At 43.7% G+C, this 22,827-nt stretch overlaps 1 long non-coding RNA gene across 1 annotated transcript; it reads left to right on the plus strand.

Annotated features, from left to right (window-relative positions):
• The first annotated feature begins 10,211 nt into the window (after nt 1-10,211).
• LOC121142054 lies at nt 10,212-22,827 on the plus strand. The gene is made up of 3 exons (XR_005879079.1): nt 10,212-10,569; nt 17,197-17,333; nt 17,885-22,827. It is a non-coding gene; the product is annotated as an uncharacterized LOC121142054 (long non-coding RNA).

The raw sequence follows: 22,827 nt of genomic DNA on the forward strand, positions 1-22,827 counted from the left end.
TTATGAATTATTCATGAAGTGAACAAGATATTCACTAAAAAGAAATAAAAGAGGAAGATGGGGAAGTCGCAGCCATTGAAGTATTGCAAACTGTGACTCCCTTTCTGAGAAGCTCTTGAGACAACAAATCTTTCCAGAAGTCAACAAGGAAAATGGTCAAGGATACCTGAGAAAGGAATTCTGCAGTGGACTGTAGACAACACTTCCTGAGTGGAGAGCTTGGGGCCCTCCAGAAAAGCAAATAGAGGGGATGCAAGTAAAGGAAATGCAAATAGAGGGGATGCAAATAGAGGAAATGCAAATAGAGGAAATGCAAATAGATGCAAAACAGGAATCAGCAGAGGGCAGTGACATGCTTTCCACTCTGGAGCTCCGGCTGATAGATAAAGAGGAACATTCTTGAAAACCCGAAGTTCAACAGTCACAGAAGGGGAATGAATTGACACAGACCTTTTCAATTGCAAAGGGTTCCTGCTCTAAAACCTTCAAGTAAACCAGGTTCACACTGAAAAAGCTGGGTTTCTTCTCAGGTCCTTTATCATAGGGTTTTCGTTCTATTGCTCCAGAAAAAAAAAATGACTTTGAGACCAGGTGGTGATTGGACACAACTTTAATTCTAGCAGCCAGGAGGTAGAGGCAGGCAGATCTCTGTGAGTTTGAAGTCCAGCCTAGTCTGCAGAGCAAGTTCCAGGTCAGCTAGGGATGTTACACAGTAAGTTAAATCCACCATGGGACACCTTAATACAAGGAGCAAAATGGCTCAGGGAGAGCAGTGGCCACAGCTCTGTAAGGAGAGGCTGCAGACAACAACCACTCAGACACCGCTGGTGGCTGTGGAAATGGCACCGCCAGTGTAGAAAACTAAAGTTTCTCATGAAATTGAGCATGTACACGCCAAACCCACACAGCAATGCCACTCCGCTACATTTACCCTGGAGATAGAAAAAAAAGCCATAATGTTCACATCAGGTCGTAGCTGAGAATGTCGATGGTGTCTTTATTCATAGCGTCCCCAAACTGGAAAATTTGCAAATGTCTTTCAGAAAGCGAAGGGCTAAAGAAATCATGTCATACCTTCACCAGGGAACATTACCGGGCATTAACAGGAGACTACATTGCAACCAGTGAGTATGTTGCTTTATATAGCTAAAGGATTTTTTTAATATCAGTAAAGGAAATGGATTGTAAAATGGGGAGATGATCGTATCTGGTCTAGAGGAAGCCAGTCCAATGACAAATGAGGTCTTAAGAGGGATTGTTTTCTCTTGCTGCAGCTGGGGACAGCTGGGACATGAAAAGCCAAAGGTTCCCAAGCATGAAGGGTTGTACCTACGGTTGCTGGAGGTAGGTCACCTTGAGCCTAAGGAGGGGGCATGCAGTCTCCCAGTGTGAAGACTGGCTTCCTGCTGACAACTACTGGAGCAGAGGTACTCCTGTCCCACTGCTGCAAGGCACTGAACCTCACCAAGGGCCCCTGTGAACTTGGAAGCAGTTTCACCAGCAAAGCCTCTGAAAGGTTGGCTTAGGCCCTGAGACAGTCTCAGCAGATAGCCCGGTTGAGCCACTTTGTACCCAGGATGCATCTGTTTATTTCATTTGGCAGGAAAATAATGCATGCCACATCTGGGATGGATCCCAAGAGAAGTACGCCAAGGAGGAAGAAAAAGTCTCAAAGGTTATATCCTGAATGATTCCATTTAATATAATGTTCTTCAAATGGCAGACGAATACGGATGGAACACAGATTAATGGTCGCTGGAGGCTAGGGGGAAGGGACGGCAGCATAATGAATCCTTGTGTTGAGGGAATTATTCTTTTCACTTGACGGCAGTGTGACTAAATAAATCCACATACGTGGCAAGTTGCACACAGGTAAATGTGTGCACATGACCTTTGTACATACATATGCACGCAAGGGCTCACCAGTGACTGCGGGGTTCCAGTTTTTTCCCAATAGTTTCTCAATCTCAAGATCTTTCATTTAAGCACACCTGCTCCATCTCTTGTCAGGAGACATAACATATTTGTGCTTTCTTAAGGTGGGGATGGGAAGTTTGGGTGAGCTAGCATTTATATGAATGCAGTGAATAGTAGTTTGTAGAATGTGTACAGGTGTGTGAGGATGCCGCTGTCACTCTCTTTTGTGACACCTGCAGGATTTCTTCCTGACACTTCAAGCATCAACTCTAGGTCCGTTTCCCAGGCAGACTTCCAAAAAGGCAACAGCTTTAATGCACGTATTAAGTATCATCACCGAGTAAACCTATTTCTGGGTTTTGTTTGCTGTGATGCCTAAATTTTGTCTACTTGACACACAGTAAGAGTCACTTGGGACAGAGAACCTCAACTGAAGAATGACCCAAAGCAGACTGACCTGAGGGCATGTGTGAGGCATTTTTAACAATTGTTAAATGGAGTTGGAGGGCCCAGCTCACCGAAGTCAATACCAACTCTATGTGGATGTGCCCAACTTTCATAAGAAAGACGGCTGAGTGAGCCAGGGAAGCAAGCCAGTCAGCAGTGCTCCTCCGTGGTCTCTGCTTCAGGTCCTGCCTCCAGGTTCCTGCCCTGAGTTCCTACCTTGGCTTCCCTCCATGGCAGACTGCTACCTGTAACATGAAATAACCCCTTTCCTCCCCACCCCAGGTTGCTTTCAGGACAATGGTCTTTTTTTTTTTTTTGAGACAGGGTTTCTCTGTGATTTTGGAGGCTGTGCTGGAACTAGCTCTTGTAGACCAGGCTGGTCTCAAACTCACAGAGATCCTCCTGCCTCTGCCTCCCAAGTGCTGGGATTAAAGGTGTGTGCCACCACTGCCCGGCCTAGGCCAGTGTTTTATCACAACAGCAGAATGCAAACTAGGACTTTGGCTTATGCACAGTTATATGGACATTCTAATTGCCTTTTTTCATGTTTCAGTTGCTTGCATTCCCAACCCTTGAGGTGGGTCCGAGTTGGAAGAGACTGTGTTAGACAACGAGCATGTCATGACTCCTTACATCTAGACAGCAGCACAGTTTCCAGATTGCTTTTCAGAGTGTCCATTTTGACGACTACAGAAAAAAAATGCCTTGGATTAAATGACTTGAGCATACTGTCTGACAGTTTTAGGGGATTTTATTTTTTCCCCTTTGTTTTTTTTCAAGACAGGATTTTTCTGTGAAACAGTTCTGGCTATCCTGGGACTCACTCTATAGATCAGGCTGGCCTTGAACTCACAGCAATCTGCCTGCCTCCATCTCCCGAGTGCTGGGATTAAAGGCGTGCGCCTTTCTAAGAGTTTTAGAATCAGGAAGTTCAAAGTCAAGATTCCACTCACTGATTCAGGGATGCCATCTTCTTTCTTTAGATAGAAAAAGGGCTAGAGAGACTTTCATAAGGGCGCATGGTGGGGCATGCCGTTATTCTGGGTACTCAGGAGGCAGAGATAGATTTCTGTGAGATCAAGGCTAGCCTGGTCTACATAGCAAGTTCTAAACCAGACTGATCCACAACACCAATTTCACACTGGCCACAGAGAGACCAAGAATGCCCTTATACTGAGAGCTTACAAGACTAGGATCCATCCCAGTATCCAAAACTGTTGTAGCCAGAAGTCAAGATATACAGTGAAGAACCGTTGTATCAGAGGCTGGAGAGATGGCTCAGTAGTTAAGAATGGCATACCCTCTTCAGTACTGAGCTGTCAGTAAATACCTGGGAAGAGGGAAAGTCAGCTGGGGAATTGCCTCCACCACATGGGTCTCTGAGGCATTTTCTTGGTTGTTTGTTGATATAAGAGGACCCAGTCCACTGAACACTGCCACTCCAGGACAGGTGGCCCTGGGTTGTATAAGACTGAGCAAGCCATGGGGAACAAGCCAGTGAGCAGCACCCTCTGTTACTCTGCGGTCCTGCTTGAGCTCCTGCCCTGGCTTCCCTGGATGATGGACTCTTAAGTCAGAAGATGAAATAAACCCATTCCACTCCAATTTGTGTTTGGTCAGAGTGGATTCTCAGAGCAACAGAGAACAAACTAACGCATGGGCTTGTTTTACTATTTACCTAAATACTAACTTTGGTTACTGCTTTATTTCATACGCCCAATCCATTATTTGGAAGCATTAAAAGCATTGCTCTTTACTTTGTTGAAGATTAAATTAATTAGGCCTTCAAATAATGACGTTGGCTTGCAATGCATGTATACATTTCAGGTTGCATTTGCAAGAACTACATATGCGAACCAAGTCTCCTAATCAATTTACTTAGAATATAGCATTGAGGTCACATTAAATTAGCAAGGGGGGAATGGAAAGTAGATTTAATTAACTTGATAATGTAAACTAGAATAAACAAACGCTGCTTCAATTATCTGATTTTTTGAGATGAGACTTCGGGGGCATGAATGACCTGAATTACATTATATACTGTTACCGAATTCTTCATTGCTAATGTAGACAAACTCTGATTAGGAAGCCAAATTGTCACATTAACTAATTTTCTCTGTCTATCATCTATCTTTCTATCTACCTACCTACCTATCATCTTTCAATCTGTGTGTCTATCTTTATGTCTATTTGAGCACAATATGCTGTGGAGCCCACATTGAACTGAATATTTTTATTATTCTTAGAAAGGTTTTGTTGTTGTTTGCTTGTTTACAAAAGCAATGGTCTCCAAACTGCCCAATTTGATGATTTGGGAAATTCTATAAAGTGTTGGATGTAAATACACAGAACCAACTGTTTGCTTAGAGGATTGACCGTATAATCAATTGTCTTCCAGTATCCCTGAGGGATTGCTTCTAGGGCTGTGCAGCTGTGAAATTATACAGCTGTGAAATTATATGGACGCCCAAGTCACTTGTATGAAGTGTATTTGCATAGATCCTATACACACCTTGCCGAACACTTTAAATCACCTCCGGATTGCAGCACATGTATGCTGCATGTCCGTGTGTGCACCTGTGTGCGAGTGTGTAGAGGTGGGTATGATTGCCTGTGTGTGTGTGTGTGTGTGTGTGTGTGTGTGTGTATAGGTTAGATGTTAACATTGGATGTCTTCCGGTATCACTCCTACCTTATTTTGTTTTGTTTGAGACAGGGTCTCCCAGTGGATCTGCACTTTGTCATTTTGGCTAGTCTAGTAGGTAAGCTGGCTAGTAAGCATCTGGAAGCCAGTCTCTGCCCTCCTGGCATGGCAGTTGCAGACTGTTCCACCACGCCCAGTTTTCATGTGGGTGTTGGGGATCTGAACTCAGGTCTTCTTGCTTGCACAGCCAGCGTGCTTGCCTTCAGAATCTCCAAGTCCCACAGAATAAAATATAAATGCTATGTATTGTTTCGTGAGTAAGGATGAGGGGCTAGTCTGGACACGCTTAATACAGATGCACAGTTTGTCTTTCAAGTCTTCAACGGGCTGTTGGCTGCATCTCCAGAGATGGAACCTTTGGGTGCAGAAAGACGACTCACAACCCAGAAGAAATTCTTTTGTATCTGGGATAACTCCTTTTTATTTCCCAAGGGCTTCTGTGTTGGACATTCTACAGATGCTGGGTTTTAATGGTATAATATTAGGCCTGGGTGGGGCTCCCTGCTTATGAATGCATAACTCATTTCCATAACTGAATTTTTGGAGCATGCCTTTGAGTGAGGTGCTGGTATGTGTATTTTGTTGTTGTTGTTTGTTTATTTGCTTGCTTGCTTTTCAAGACAGGGTTTCTCTATGTAGTTTTTCAAGTCTGCCATGGAACTTTGTAGATCAAGCTGGCTTAGAACTCACAGAGATCGACCTGCCTCTGCCTCCCCAGTGCTGGGATTAAAGATATGCTTCACCACCAGCTGGTTGGAATGTGTATTTTTAAGGGAGCCTGACTTCTTGCTTTCCAGTTGTGGAATCCAGGCTTTGTACCGTGCAAAGGAGACACAGCTCCTATCTGTGACTTCTGAGCTGGGCCTTGGCACTAGACGTGGCTATTGCAATTCTCTACTGCCCTCTGCACTCTGAGCAACTGGGGGAGCAGCTGTGTCCCCCCCCCACCACTTCGGTTCACTCTCCTCCCTGCAGAAGGATCAAACTCAGAGAAGAGATTCGCTGACGATTGACTAGAAGACTGAATTCTGTCTGCAGAGAGGGAAATGGTCTCACTTACTTCTAGCACATTCTTATGCGCCTATTCTTTAAAACGGCTTCCCCAGAAGAGGCACGTTTTTCCTCCTTCCTTCCGCTTAGCGTTTCCTGTCTGGCAGAATAAACACGGACATACTCAAACCCTTTGACACAAGCTTAGCATTTTTACATCAAACCTACAGCTGGCCTAGAAGGCCAGGATGGTGGTTAGTTTAAATCAGTGCAACAGCGCCACCTTGTGGTGTATTTTGGAGACAATGTACCACAAAGAACATGGTTAATTGAACAAGATAGGCTTCAGTGATAATTTAGGATGTTAAGATTAAGATAACAAATTAGTGATTCTCTGTCTTAGCAATCATCTGGAAAATTGAATCTGAGTTACTGGAAAATTGAGTCTGAGTTACTGACAAGTTTATAGGGATAAAAAGTAGCAAACCATTTGACTTCTAGTTGGGACTGGTCCTGTGGAGTATTTAGTCCAGAAAGCCCTAGTTAAGCAGTGTGATACAAAGTATCTTAACTTCGGGTTGTAGTAAGAGGGTTTTATTCCATTTTTCAGTATTCATGCGGACAGACATTGTAGTACATGCCCCCAGTGCTAGGATGATAACTTGGAATTAAGACTATAAAAATGAAGAGAAGTCATCCTGAATTGCTTATGGTCTTTTTGGAGAAATGACCACTTCAGCAGCATGCTTTGGCTGGACTCAATTTTAGAAGACATTTTTGCATTCCAATTAAATTGTTACATGATTCATAAAAACACCAAATTGACGTTATGAAGTACACTACAACTTCAGAGGCGTAGGAAATGTTTAAGTGCCAATCATGAGCTTGGTGGGGTATCCAGCAACATCTTATGACAAATGTGCCATTTCATATCAGTGTGAAGACAATGCTATTATTTCCTCCAGAGAAAGGCAGTATCAAAGGCTCCCAGGGGCTCTTCACCTCTCTGAGAATCTCTCGAGTCCATTTCTTGATCATTGTTATTTGCCCAGTCCCGAGTCATCTGCACAAAGACAGACAGTCCCTCTAGACCCCCAAGCCTGCACCTAAAATGGCCCGCAGCAGACAGCACCAGCAGGTGACACGGTGACCTATAACCCTCTTCTGCTTTCTGTTAGACACTCCCTTGGATTGCTATCTCACTAAATATGCCATCTGCTCTCAGCAGAGAACCCTTTATACCACTCATCAAACCCAAGCATTCTTAGCCCTTAGGCTTCAGGGGTGACTTCTCCTTTGTCTTGCCAATTGCTTGCAGAAGCCAGGCTCTGAGTTGATGGGAGATGTGGAATAGTTCAAATAAAGCATATGAGAAAAGGAACTCTATACATATTTAAATTTAAATTATAAACAAGGTTGCTTCACATGTCAATTCCAGGTCCCTCTCCGTTTCCCTCCCCTCCTCCAGCGTCCTCCCACCAACCCGCCAATATCCCCTCATTTCCCCAGGGAGGGTGAGGCCCTCCATAGGGGTGTCCATAGTCTGTCATTTCATCCAGGGCAGGGCCTAGACCCTCCCCCAAGAGTTCAGGGTGAGAGTGCATCTCTCACTGTTGGATGGGAGTCCAAAGTCCATTTGAATACCTGGGATAAAAATGATCTACTATCCAAGGATCAGTCGATTACCTAGGCCTCCTCACTGACACCCACATTCAAGGGTTCTTGATCAGTCCCATGCTGGATTCCCAGGCATCAGTCTGGGATTCAAGAGCTAACCCTTGTCAGGTCAGCTGTTTCTGGGGTTTAAACCAGTCCAGTCTTAATGCCTGAGAAAAGGAACTCTTATTTTAAAGTTTCTACACTGCGCCCCATAGCAGAAGGGAGTCGTCTCTCACTTGAGTTGTGTGTCAATTGTGTCTCTATCATGACCATTAACTATTGATTTTTATTCAAACATAATTTGGGCATGGATTTAGTCTGAGTCTTGGATAGATTATAAACTGAATATTTAGTTCTCTTAATTCTACAATGGCAGTCTATATGGATTCCACCCACAGAACTTTCTTATTAATGGGCAAAAGATGACCACTTGTTGATAATGGACTATTTATAAATGTTAGATAATTAATGGGTTAGTGGAATAATTTTAGAAACACTAGTTTACTAATTGGATACATTAATCTTCTTGGGCTGCCATGATGAAATATCACAGACCACATAGGTTAAACAACATTTAGTTTTTTAAAAACAATTTTTATTTATGTGTGTCTGTGTGAATGTATGGCATGTTGCGTGCATACCTGGGAAGACCAGATCCACTGGGCTAGAGTTGTGAGCCACCTGATGTGGGTGCTGGGAACTGGACTCTGGTTCAAGTGTGTGTTGTGCTGAAGAATTTAACATTAGCTACAAGACATGATTCTGGTGGAGAACATACCCACTCTCCACCAACATTGTGACTTTACTAGCTACTCTGTGAATAACAAATTCACTCCAGGGTTGGAATTCTGAGACTAAATCTATGCAAATCAAAGACATGGTGCTGTTGGTGGGATCTTCTATTTTCAATGGTTTTACTAATAGACTAATGAAGACACTTTATGGGATGCCCTGTTTCAAGTCCATCAAGATCACTAGTCACATATGAAGCCATAGAGATTCCGATAGTGTGCACAAGATCTGCACAGGTTCAAACTAAACAAAATCCCAGCACCGAGAAGGAGACATGAATATGAAATCCCACCCTCACCAAGAAGCTATTTGCAGTTGATACCTTCTGAGAAAGGGAAAGTCAGTTTTCTCTAATGGGGTGTCACTGGGGATATCATCCACACTCCAGGACAGGCCCCTTGCCTAGCAATAGTTGGCCAACACAAAATGAACTCTGAGTGTGTGCATGTGTGTGTGTGCACGCATGCATGTTTGTTTTATTTTGTCTTGTATTGGTTCTTTTTTGTCTTAAGTTTTTCTTTAGCTTGTCTATTTTGATTTTAACTTTTTGTGTCTTTCCACATTGTTAATTTTTAATTGTGTATATATATTTATTTTACTTGTTTGTATTTACAAAGTGAGAAAGGGCATGGAGTTCGGTGGTTAGGAAGGTGGGGGATCTGGGAGGAATTGGAGGAGAGGAAAGAATATGATAAAAATAAATTGCCTGAAAAAATTAACGAAACTTAAGAGTAAATGATAAGTCTAGTGAGTATGCTAGCAAAAACTCAAAGTCTCTTGCTAAGATACTTAAAAGCCAACTTTTTAGAAAAAAGAATGTTCTTGAAAGATAAAAAACAAAGTTTAGTGTTATGCGTTTTTTTTCATAACCTTTACTAGGTTGTGAAGTTTTGAGCTGCAGCTGGAGATGGATATGAGTGGGATTGGTACACACACACACACACACACATACACACACACACCACACACATACACACACACACACCTGTATAATACACACTCAGACTGTTGGGTTATTGCAGTGAAACCTATGAACCCAGACCCTGCCTACAGGGAGTTTGAGCTATGCAGAGAAAGCACTTTGGAAATTTGGAAGTGTCCAAGGATGGTAAGAGCAATGAAATAAAAACAGTCACAGGCACTTCCACAGAGGAGACCCCGCCATTTGTCAGGCACAGCACAAGCCTTTCTTCTTCTCATGGGTTCTAATTCATAGTCCACTCCTGGGCGACCTTTAGGCATAGGTGCCACAGGATCCACCAAAAGGACAGCTGGGAGAAAATAGTGACAGACCACCCTTACTCTCAATGCAAATTATAGTGGGAAATGAATCCCTCAGAACGAGTTCTTCAACATAAAGTGCACATTTCAAATCAGCCATGGGACCATGGCAAGTCTCCACGGACCACACACTCCGAGTCCTTATGTGGAAGAATAGGCTTCTTGTTCTCAGAAGGAAGGTGGGGGAAAGTGCTGGACACGCCCATCCTTGATATCAATCATTTCCAAAAGGCTTTCCCAGAAAAATGGTGCCGCCTTGACGGGACAGAGACAGCGCGAGACAGACTCCACCCTTGATGTCAGCCCTTGGCCGCAAGCATGACAGTTTTCTCCCTGGCTTCCCTAGAGCCCACACTCAAATGCAAGCCTTGTCTTTTCAATCTGGGCTGGGCAGGCCCAGCTCACCACTGCCCCAAGAGAAAGCTGGATCCCTTACAGAAGCAGCTTGTTTGTCTTATTCAGATGAAGGCACGGTGCCAGGCTGAGGTGATCTCGTTATCCACCAGCCTTGATTGGAAGGGGATGACTCCGTTGCGGGGCGTGTTTGAAGTGCACTTCGCGATGAAAGTCAGTCGTCCTGTAAGGAGACACTTTCAATCAGGCTAAAGACTGTGTCTCCGTGCTGTGAGAGGCAGGAGTTGAAAACAAATAAGGAGCCATCGGTAAATGGCCATGCTCTCCATCAGTTTGAACCCAGGCACCCGCTCCTATTTACAACTGGAGTTGGCGTTGGGGACCTTGGAGCCGCTTGCGATGTTGGAGCCGATGTTGCTGATGAGGTACGATTTGACTTCAAGGGCATTTGAGTGGAATTGTGCTTTTGAAAGTCAGAGCTGTGGAGAGTAGGGCCTCTGGGCATCAGTACATCAGTCTAATGCCCAGGGAAACATTTCTAACATGGTAAGATGTAGGATGCGTAGCCTGTCCTAGACAGCCATCTGCACAACACACTGGCCAGTCCTTCTGGCCATCCCCATCTTCTCTCCCCTGTCTTCCCCAAGGCCTTTAGGATTTGGTGGGTCCCTCTGGCTTTGCTGAACACACTAGTGTTATTGCCTGCTTGATAATTATGTACTCATAGTGTAACATTATTTTGATGCATTATTTTACCACTTTGGAAATCCCTTTTTTAAAAAAAAATCCCCAAATTACTTTTATGTATATTATTTTGCCAGCGGCACATCCATGTACTGCATGCATGCAGTGCTCACAGAGGCCAGAAGAGGGCGTTGGATCCCCTGGAACTGGACTTTCAAACAGTTGTGACCATGTGGTTGGGGTCCTCTTGGAAGGGCAGCCATTGTTTCAACCACTGAGTCACCTCTCCAGAACCCTCATTCAGAACCCTAACTTTCCTGTCTGGCAGTGTAAGGCACAAGGAAGGGAGTGCATGGCAAGACAGACTGATGTGGCGCCATGACACCCTGGGGACTTGAGACACCACAGGGAACAGGCTTGGTGGGAGAGGCTTGCCTCGTGCATGTGTGTGAAGCCGAGTCCCGTGCCCAGCACCGTAAAGAGAGGGAATTATAAAGAACGAAATGAAAGGAAGTCATGTTTGCTAAAGACTCTGTGTTAGCACTCTACACAGACCTTTCACCCTGTGTTGAAACTGAGGTCTGACTAGCCCCAGAAATTAAATTAATGCTCCTCAAGTTCAGTGGCCAACAAACAATGGAACTGAAAATCATGTCCTGGGCAGTCTGCCTTTGTACTTTTGTTGGACACTCCATGCTCCCAACCTATTGAAAAGAGGGCTAAGGAGGGGTCCACACCACCCTCCCCTTACTAATGGCGCAGGGTGCTACATAAATCAGTCTTCACACAAGGACACATTGAAGACAGAAAGAAGGCTTATTAATGAATGACTTATCCAGCACCACGTGGATAGACTGACACCACATCACACTAGTTCAGATGAGCTGGCAATCCTTTAAGCCCCTCAGGTCTGAAGCACTATAATAATGGTAGCATGCCATTGGTGGGCTTGCTCCCTAATGTTCCCAGAATGCTCACTGGTGACCTGCGCGTGTCAATCACACACACACATTTCTAGTTCTCTTCTCAATCGTGATGCCCTCTCTTCTTATAGCTTCTGTCTGCTTGACTCCTGAGATACAGCAGCATCCTACTTAAATTCAATATGCATAGTGTTTCTCCCCTGTAATCTTTTACCCAGCTTTGAAATACTGGAGCCCCTTGAGGCCTGCTCAGACCTTCCTTCCCTTCTCCTTTCTTTTGTCTTTCCCCTTCTACTCTCCTCTTCTCTATACTTACTCTAGGAACCTCATGTACCTTGATAGCATTCACAGCCTTTAAATCCATAACCATCAAATTTGCAAGTCCACATATTTCACTGGAGGTCAAGGCCAGTTGTTTGCTCAATGTTGAATTCTTTTTTAAAAATTATTTTTTAATTTAGGTTAGAAACAGTCTTGTTTCACATGTCAATCCCAGCTCCCTCTCCCTTCCCTCCTCCCCCATCCTCCCCACCAGGTCTCCCAGTTCCCCACCCAATCTCCACTCCGATCCTCAGGGAGGGTGAGGCCCTCCATGGTGGATCTCCAGTGACTGTCATTTCAGCCAGGGCAGGGTCTAGGCCCTCCCCCAACAGTCCCGGCTGAGAGAGCCTCCCATATTGTGGCATGGACACTCAAAGTCTATTTGTACTCCAGGAATAAATACTACCCAAGGCCCCATACATTACCTAGGCCTCCTCATTGACACCCACATTCAGGAGGTCTGGGTCAGTCCCATGCTTTCCACACAGCCATCAATCTGGAGTCCAAGAGCCCCCCCTTGTTCAGGTCAACTGTTTCTGTAGGTTAAACCAGCCCACTCTTAACTCCTTTGCCCATCAGTTCTCTCTTTCTGACACTGGATTCCAAGAGTTCACTTCAGTGTTTGTCTGCCTCTGCTTTCATCAGTCGCTGGATGAAGGTTCTGTTTCCTAGGCTCTGGCAGTGGGATTGTAGGCTGGCACTCCCCTGATTCATGTCTAAATCCATAAATGAGTGAGTACATACCATGTTTCTCTTTTTGTGACTGGGTTACCTCACTCAGGATGGTTTCTTCTAGAGCCATCCATTTGCCTGCAAATTTCAAGATTCCATTGTTTTTTTCTGCTGAATAGTACTCCATTGTGTAAATGTACCACATTTTCTCTATCCATTCTTCAGTTGAGGGGCATCTAGGTTGCTTCCAGGTTCTGGCTATTACAAATAATTCTGCTATGAGCGTAGTGGAATAGATGTCCTTGTTGTATGAATGGGCATCTTTAGGGTATATACCTAAGAGTGGAATTGCTGGGTCTTGTGGTAGACTGATTCCCATTTTCCTGAGGAATCTCCTTTTTTTTTTTTTTGGTTTTTTGAGACAGGGTTTCTCTATGGCTTTGGAGGCTGTCCTGGAACTCACTCTGTAGACCAGGCTGGCCTCGAACTTACAGAGATCCACCTGCCTCTGCCTCTGAAGTGCTGGGATTAAAAGTGTATGCCACCAACGCCTGGCTCAATGTTGAATTCTTAAGAGCATTTAAAAAATATTTGCTTTTCTTATTTTTAATCACATGCCCGTGTGTGTGTGTGTGTGTGTGTGTGTGTGTGTGTGTGTGTGTTTGGGTGTATACATTGCAAATGCAGGTGCTCAAGGCATCCAGATGCATCAGATTTCCCTGGAGCTCTACTTACAGGCTATGATGAGCTATGTGACATAGGTGTCAGGAATCTGGATTTGAAACTGAACTCAGGTCCTCTGAAAGAACAGTACGTGGTCTCACCTCCAGAGATCCCCACCCAGATCCACACTGTAGATTCTTAAAGGACACCTCGCTTATGTCAGCCTAAAGATTATCCCCTCATCCCACCCCCAGTATCCCAGTTTCTCCAACTGAGCACTAGCTGAGTGAATGCTCCAACCAAGTGTGGAAGTCAGAAGCACTTGGCTTGGGTTTGTTAGCCTTGTACAATGGCCTACATTTCTTTATTTCTTCTGCTGCCATCTTGGTCTAAATCAGCCCATTTTGCCCCAGTTGTAATAGCCTCTCTACGCATTCTGTCCATCCCCTCTCTCCTTGGTGACACCTGAACCCCTCTTGTTTTGGCTCAACGATCTTTGTACCCCATCCAGCTCATGCATTCTATTGGTCCCTCACTTCACTGTCCTGCTTGCTTCGAAATCTCAGTGATCACATATTCATCCTGCAGGTCTGGGCTTGAACATCCTTTCTTCAGAAAAGTTCCTTGGACCTCTGCCACTGCTTTGTCTGCCAAACGTGCTCATGGCTTTCTATACTCTTTTGAGGCATTTATGAGCATTGTTGGCCTTACTTCCTTTGTTGCATGATGACATCATTAGGTAGAATCACTGTTCTTCTGTGATGATTGTAGGACTGTTTCACATCATCAGTAATAGCATCCCAAGGTCAGGGTTGACTACAGGTAATCTCACCAGTCTTCTTGTATGGAATTTGTACTATGAGACAGTGCTTTCCAGTGGGGCAGTCTGGTGAATTGACATGCGGTCAGAGCAGGAGGGAAACGTGGTGTACAAAGTCCCCCGCCCAGAATCTTAACCCCCAAGTTCTCAGTCTGTTTCGATGACAGTAGGAGAAGTCAGAAAAGGCTTGATTCAGGCTGAGCAAAGTCAAGAGAGCAGATGACAACATCTTGAGAAGAATGGGTGAGGAAGTACGCAAACAAGAGAAACATGGCTGTAGATACGAAATGCTCTGTCCCACACCACACACTCCCACAACAACCGCAGTGGTACTGTTAAATATAAACGTGCCAGTGTGCCTCTGTGAGACACAACTTTAAAATAACAAGCATGCACATTTGTGGAGATTTGTGTTAGCTCTGTTAGTCTTCACAGAACTATTGCCATTTAAGTTATTGATTTTAACAGCCTAATTCATCTAATCACTTATATTTGATATTCCTGTTACTGCCTGGTATTTTAAAATCTCATTTGTGGGCAATGAAAATGCACCTTTACATTTCTAAATTCCATATTCTGTTAAAAAGGCTTTCAGTGTAGTGATAGGCCATATACATTCTATTTGTACGCCACGTTCATAGTTACCGAAGGCTACAATGGTGTATAAATTGAGCTATGCTTGATGTCAGTTGCTCCAACTCACAGTTTATTTGCTGGAGTACAGCTCCAATGGGATTCTTGTGCCACAGAAAGGATGTGTGAAGTTGGTGAAAAAGGAGGAGTCTGACCACCGGTTGTCTTTCAAACCGATGGCCCTGACTAGCTCAGGCCGTCTTTGTATATACAGGTTCTAATGCATTCAAGCATGAGCAGTTTCCAATCATTTCTCTTTAATCATTTCCCAAGAATCATTAACATTTCAGTTTCTCTTCTTTCCCTCTCCCTTGACGTCACTGACCTTTATCCCATATTGTCATATAGCAAGCCAAATGTTCATATCTAACGAGGTACATCTTATTCATATTGTGCCCTAGCTGGCAGCAAACGTGTGGTTATAAAGTAAGAAATTTGAGTTCTGTGATTAATTCTTAACTACTTGAAATCAGATAAATATGTTGTGATGCCTAAAGTATCATTTTCAGGTGCATGCCATTTTCTGAGTAATCTGTATATCAACTTTATTATATGGATTACAGTTAGAATCCTATTCTTTATAAGTTCTCAAAAATAATGATTAATACCTAACTCTTTATCTATGGGGACTAAGTTTCTTTGTTCCTCCTGGAAACTTCTAAATGTACTTCTTTAAGGGGAACTAGAAGTTTTAGATTTCTTTATTGATGCTTTGATATTGGAAGAGTATCTGAGTGTTTACATCGTGGTGTGCCAGAAAAATGTCTGACCTTTCATGTCCTATCTCTTTTTCCTTCTGTGTTCCTATAAGGTTTTTAATGTCATCTTTTAAGAGACTGTCTTCTCCACGTTCTTTGGAATATATTTATCTCTTTTTGATATTGAATAAGCAATCATCATCAACCTTAGTGAGCTCCTCCTGCTTATATGGGATGACTGCAAAGAAAGACAGAGACAACTGGAGAAACTGGTTTTTGTAACAGATCAGAGAAATGCCATATTTCTGTATTTCTATACAGACTTTTGTTCCCAGTGAACTAAGCCATAATCATGACTAACAAGGCAAAACTAAGAATTTCCATAAGAATAAGTATAGTGAGAGTTAGTGAAGCCTAAAGGCCATGAGCTTCCCAAGGTCAGCACATGAGTTTGCAGCATTGTGTCCACAGGTCCTTGCCAAATGCTGGGGTTCTCCAAAGGGCCTTGCCGTCTAAGGAACTCCATTTGCAACACACCGGTGAGCTGTTCCCAAGGGTGACAGCATGGTTTCCCAGAAATGCTAAAGAGTTCTGTCAAAATGTCACTAAGAATCTTCCTGAAGGTAGTTTTAGCCCTGGCTTGGGGGTGAGCAGGGCTGAGTGGAAATGTCACAGGGAAAGTCGCACGTCTTGGCTGCCAGCTGAGTAAAACGTTAACTACAACAGGACAACAACAAAGATAAGTTCTAGACCGGATGACTGTGGTTGGGTATGGGAGATGAACATTACTTCAAATTGTCTCTGTGAGATTCAGGTGCCTCGTGAAGCAGCAGGTGCCTTGTGAAAGCAGGTGCTGTTGGTGGGATTGAGGGTCAAATCCAATCCAACCTGTCTCCTGAGGTGACAGACCTTGAGGAAAACCCCCAACTAACCTTCTCACTGTTCTGCTGAAAGTGACTGTATGTCACTTTGTTCACCCACTCTCAGATTACATATTTTAAAACTGGAACCAAAGGATATAGCATTATCTCGGCATTTGCCTGATCACAAGGAAGCAACTTTTCAGAAAATGTTAAAAGATGACTAAAACAGTCAGTTAAAGGGGGAAAAACCTAGTGTTTCTTTAATAGGCAGAGAGAAGGATGAGAGGTGGTTTCATCATAATTAATATAGTGACTCGGGTATGCTATGCCAATAATTAATGGTACATGTATCTATTTGCTGAGTAGACTACACTGCAGAGGGTATAAGGCAGTTTTATTGTTTATCCTTGTTATATGTTGGTCTCCCTGTGTTAGATGGCTCTTCCACTACCTCTAGATGAATTCTGGGATTGCTAGAGTACCTTTTCCAGTTTGGGACAGTCTAGTACAATGCAAGATGACAAACATGCCTCTGAAGCAAATTGTTCCCCTTTTCCATATTATGGAGGCCTATGCCGTCTTTTACCATCTTTCAGGACCAGCAGAGGTGGGCAGAGGGTGGTTAGTGCATAGGATGGCTAACCTTGTCTGTGATGGGGAGAGAATATATAACCTTGTACATGGCTACTTTTTATGCTACTCTGACTCATCACCTTCTGTTTCCTTGAAGTAGATCATGAAAATGAGGAAAGTTTCTGACCTTCTTCTGAAACAGGTCCCAAGAACTCCCTGAGAGAAGTGCTATCCCTGTGTCAAGATCAAGGAGCCCAAATAGAGAAGCTTGGAAGGATTATGAGCCGGAGGCCAGAAGAAGCCAGCCACATTGCTCTGCCATGTTAGAGCTAGCTATGTGTAAGCTCAGAATGACATCACTCTCGGAATTAATCTTCAGCACTAGGGACATCATCCATCACTGAACAGAAATTGTGTGTGTGTGTGTGGGGTGTATTATAGCCTAAACCCGTTTTGTGATGTGTGGTATTGGACACTGATTATTTCTTCTCTGTCTTTGGGGCCTCTGAAGAGTCTGTTCAACTTCCTATTGTATGTACTTGGCTGGAGGCCTTGCCCCCATGTGGTAGCAAAATTCTCAGTGTTTCTGTAAAACCCTGACTATTCAAACGTCAGTTGTGGTACTTCTCAAAAAGTACAGTGATGACAATATTGAGATCACTAACCAGCTGTTAAAAGAGGAGATTATCGAGGATTGTCTAGGTAGAGTCTTGATCTTTAAATTGGAAGTGGAGGGGGTATTACTCAAGGGGAGGTAGTAGCGAAAAACAAAAAAACAGAGTTGGTGTCTAGAAAGGGAAGGCAAGCTCTTGAGAGTCAGTGTGTCACCTTGCCAGTGTGGAAGCTAGAACCTTTAGTCACACGGAACTGAAAGTTGTCAATATTTCAAGCCAACAGATTCTCCCCTGGCATGCTCCGATAGAAACGTAATCTGCGGATGCTGATTTGGCTTTGTGAGACTCCAGGCAGAGAAATCAGTCTGGACTTCTTAGAGAACTGGGAGGTAACACGCACGTGTTTCCGAAGCCGCTAACTTCAAGCTGTTGCGTGCAGTTGCTCTGAAGTCATTGGGCATGTGCTTCCAGTACCTCATTCTCTCCTGCAATTGATGAGAGTCAGGAAACAATGATGGACAGCATTTTAAACAGATTTAAGAATGTATTTGTTTTTATTTACATGTATGTGAGAGGGAGGTGGGGACACTTGAGTATCGGTGCCATAGGATGTCAGAGGGTATCAGATCTTCCAGAGCTGGCATTAAAGGGCAGTTGTGAAACACTCATCATAGGTGCTAGGATCTGAATACAAGAGCAGAAGGTATTTTTAAACTATGATCCAGCTCTCCAGTCCAACATGTACGTGAACACTTTTAATTTATTTAAATATTTTTCATTTTGCACACCAACCCCACTTCCCCCTACCTTCCTGGTCCTCTCTTCCATTCCATTCCCCATTCACTCCTCAGAGTGGGTAAGGCCTCCCTTGGGGAGTCAACAAAGTCTGGGACACCAAATTTAGGCAGGACCAAGCCCCTCCTCCCTGCATCAAGGCTGAGCAAGGTATTCCTCCATAGAGAATGGTCTCCAAAAAGCCACGAGTAAACACTTTCATTGGATGTTTTTGGACGGACTACAAGAGGGAATGAAGGTTTGACACATACCTTGAAATTTGTAACCCTGTGTGGCAATGATAATATCTTACCTATAGTTATATCTATCTAGGCATCTATCTATCTATCTATCTCTATCACCCCTTTCATTAGCAACATAAATCCCATATATAATCTGTTTAGCTACCTATGCATTTATTTGTAGTGCTGAGCATCAAACCCAGGGCTTTGCATATGCTAGGCAACTATTGCACTAATGGAGCTGAACCTCAGTTCATGTTTCCTATGTAAAAATGACTTCTGTACCCTCTTTGGTCCTTAGGATAAAACAGAACAGTAATCACGCGAACCAGGACATTCTTGTGTGGTCACAATTCCCCCTTTCCTTCTGTTCAGCGTCTCTGCTGCCTGTGAATTCTCTTGGGCCTTTGTCTGAAGAATCTGTGAGTGTCAGGAGGCAAAGGACTTTCTCAGCTTGAAATCTGAATGAAGAGCTTGGGATTTCCAGTTCTATCCAGAATGTGCCAGAAAGATTAGGAGATTGTAGAAAGGCTTCCTAGAAAAAAATAAAAGATTTGAGAAATGAGACCCATAGCAAGCCCTGGAAGAGTGATAGACAGAAGTTATGTATTATCAACTTGGTAGAGAAATGCATCCCTGAGGTGCTCTAAGACAATTGGCTCAGGAGGGCTCTGAGGCATATTAAAGGAAATGCACAAATTCCTGAATAAAGAATAACAGATATTTATTTGGGGAGCACTCACACAATGATGGTAAATAACCACCTCAGTCTTCTGCTCCTAGAGGTGCAGAGTCTGTGATGCAGGATGCTCAGACCACAACCCAAGAGAGCCCAAGTGAGTCCCCCCTTTTCCTTATAAAGGGGCACGCAGAAGCCACACCCTAAGGCCATTACCTCAAGTCTATTGGCGGAACAAGATGCCATTAAGAGCTCTGACCTAATCAAGGGATTAATCCATGGATGGATTCATAATCTGATAGCACTATCAGGAGGGGTAAGAGGAGGAAGGTGAGGAGTAGATATTTGGAGTATGCCTTTGGGGGCTGTATCCCACCCGGCTCTCACCCATTAGGACTCTGCTTTCTTTCAACATTGATGTGAGTCAGCCCCCCCCTCTCTGCTTCCTGCCTGCGCCTGCCATAGCTGGCCTCTCTGCCTCACATCCCTGCCTTCACAATGTTCTGTGTAACTACACAGGTGACACAGCTGGCCTCTCCACCACGTGTCCCTGCTGTCACGATGTTCTGTGTAAGCACATGTTATGGGAACAAACAAATTACAAACCGAAACCTGAGTCCAGACCAATCCTACCTTTAAGTTATTTCTCAGTCATACGGTCACAAAGATGAAGAGGAGCTAATACAGTAGCCATTTGGCCAGAGAACCCTGGAGTGTGACTGAAAGAAAAACAACCACCACAACAACCACACAGGAGTTCCACATGTTTCAGGAGGCTGTGCTCTGTTTTGGAGAGAGAGGTAAAGACAGGTCTCATTTGAAGTCTTATGCACTGCAACCCTCTGTTTCCCTTTGATAGAGACAAGTGTCCCCCCTTCCTGATGATCTACATTTGGTTTGTTAGGGAATCAGTGAATATTTGCTGAAAAACAAATTTGGCTGGAAGGCAACCTCCTTCTCGAAACTTCCTTATTCTCAATCACGTGTCTAATTAAGTAAATAATCCTGATGTCACCCCCACCCCCAACTAACCACCCAGGCAGCATGACAGCTCACATTGCAGACATAGTCTTAGAAAACCATGTAAAGTTGTCAGCAAGCTGAACTCAATAATTAAACACAGAAAACATAGGCATTTCAAAAGAAAATGCGTGAGAATTATCTCATTGTTAATTTTCTGTTAGTGGTGTGAAGTGGACCTTTCCAGGTCACCATCAAAGAGACACAGGCTGTGGGCTTATTCTGTTGACAGCTTAATTGTGCCAGAAGACAGCTTTCGATAGGTCTACAAAGGTGTGTGAGTCTGGCTAGCTATCACTTCCAGTTTTTAATTAACACTTCTTGCAGTTTAAGTGAAAACACAATAGCAGGAAATTCTGAAAAATGGAAGATAATAACTGGAAATGCTGAGAAGTATGCAGGACAGAACTTGGGGAAAGGAGCAGGGGGAAAAAGTCAAGGCATTTTGATTCATCTTTCACTGTATCTACCATTCAATGGCTATAATTTGACCACCCATACTATGAAGTATCCACAAGGGGCTGTTACAGAAGATGGTGGTGGAAACAGTGATGTCATCCGCCCACTTTATAATTTAAGATTGTTCCCAAAAGTGTGTTATTCAAAGTCCGGTCCAGGAAAATTTCCTGTGACTCAGTCTGAGCAATTATTATGACATTCCCTGGGAAGCTCTTTGAACAATAATACCCTTTGCTACTAAGAATGCTGCTTTGAGGTCAGCCAGAATTTCTCATTGTCCATCTTGAATACAAGAGTTTGGCTCTACTTTTCTTGACCACCACCAAACAAGTGCTGTCATTCAATCGATATGGAAAACATTTTGAATTTAGCTAGAGTCTGATGTTTGAGTCCCAAAGAAATATTGGTGGAAAAAAAAGATCTACATGATTGGATAGATGAATAGATGATGTTCATCCTTAACTCTGTTTCTAACCTCTCAGTTTGCTTGATGAAGGTCTTTAATAGAGCAGGGGGGGTGTAGGAGTGTAGGATGTAAGAATGGACACCTCCATGTTGGCTCACCATTCTTTAGCACTGAGTGCAGGAAGATCGTTTTGAGTCACCAGGAAAGTATTCGCTTGCTGGGGTTGTTGTCAGCAAGTACCATGAACTAGCTGGCTACAGTAACAGCAGTTATTATTTCATAGTCATGGATGGCAGAAGCCTAAGCATGTAGACCAGTGTGTCAGGCAGGTGACTGCGTTCTGAAGGCCGTGAGAGTCCTTTGCCAGTCTCTTCATTGGCTTCCAGTGGTTAGCTGGCTGTCTTGGGGAATTCTTGGGCTGACAGATATATCAATCCTATCTTAGGGTTACTATCACTGTAAAGAAACAGCATGACCAAAAGAACTTGGGGAAAAAGGGTTTGTTTGGCTTACACTTCAACATTATCTATTATTCAAGGAAGTCAGGGAAGGGACCTGGAATCAGGAGATGATGCAGATGCCACGGAGGGGTGCTGCTTACTGGATTGCTCTTCAAGGCTTGTTCAGCCTGCTTTCTTATAGGCTCCAGGACCATCAGTCCGGGGATGATGCTACCCTCTCCCATCAATCACTAATTTAAAAAATGCCTTTCTATTTAGACCTAAGCCTCAATTTATCCTGAAGATGACTTGGGGGAGGAGACATTACTAACTTCCCTCTCCTCTTCCCAGTTGTGGCCATATAGAGATAAACCTCTCTCTGCTTTTGCTATTATTTTTCCCTTTAATTGGCCTATTGAGAACAGGTTGCCAAGCCTTAGCCTAGGGCTTCCAAGACTCAGGCTCTGATCCTAACAACACCGGTGACAACCTTGGCTACTTCATGTTCTAGGAGCAAAATCAAGGTCAGAGGAAGTGATAACAACATATCTATGCTGCTTTCCGTTTCTCCACTATACTATACTAAACTCTAGTTGGACTCAGTGATGCAGCTGCAACAAAATGCTCAGACATAGGTACAAAGGCACGGCCACACCTGGGGCAGTCCAGGGATGGAATTCAATGAGTAGGACATGTCTTCAGCTACCAGCCATCATGGTTGTTTCATTTCTCCTTTCTGTCTGGAAGAGCTACTCGCATGATTTTTTACTTATGTGCAGCAAGAGCTGTGCTATCTATTTCAGAAAGACAAATGTATGCTAATATTACAGAAGGTTATTGTGGAAAACACCTTGAGAAACCACAGCTTCTTCCAGATTAATATCACAGCTGAGAGAAGGATCTGTTGGTCCTTCGTGAAATAAGAGAAATATATGTGCAGCCCTGACTATCCTGGAATAGGCTGGCCTTGAACTCAGAGATCCACTTGCCTTTGCCTGCCGAGTGCTGGGATTAAAGCCACCACGGCCTTGCCCAAGTGGTAATTTTAAGACATTGTTTTGACTACACAGTAAGTGTGGAAAATGTTACCATTCCTCCCATAATTGGTATCTTGAACTCTTGAGATCGTTCTATTTCTGCTTTATTAAAACAATAGGGTTGGAGAGATGGCTCAGATATTAGGAGCACTGACTCCTCTT

The sequence above is a fragment of the Mesocricetus auratus genome, unplaced genomic scaffold (assembly GCF_017639785.1).
Source record: "Mesocricetus auratus isolate SY011 unplaced genomic scaffold, BCM_Maur_2.0 Super-Scaffold_100008, whole genome shotgun sequence".
NCBI lineage: Eukaryota > Metazoa > Chordata > Mammalia > Rodentia > Cricetidae > Mesocricetus > Mesocricetus auratus.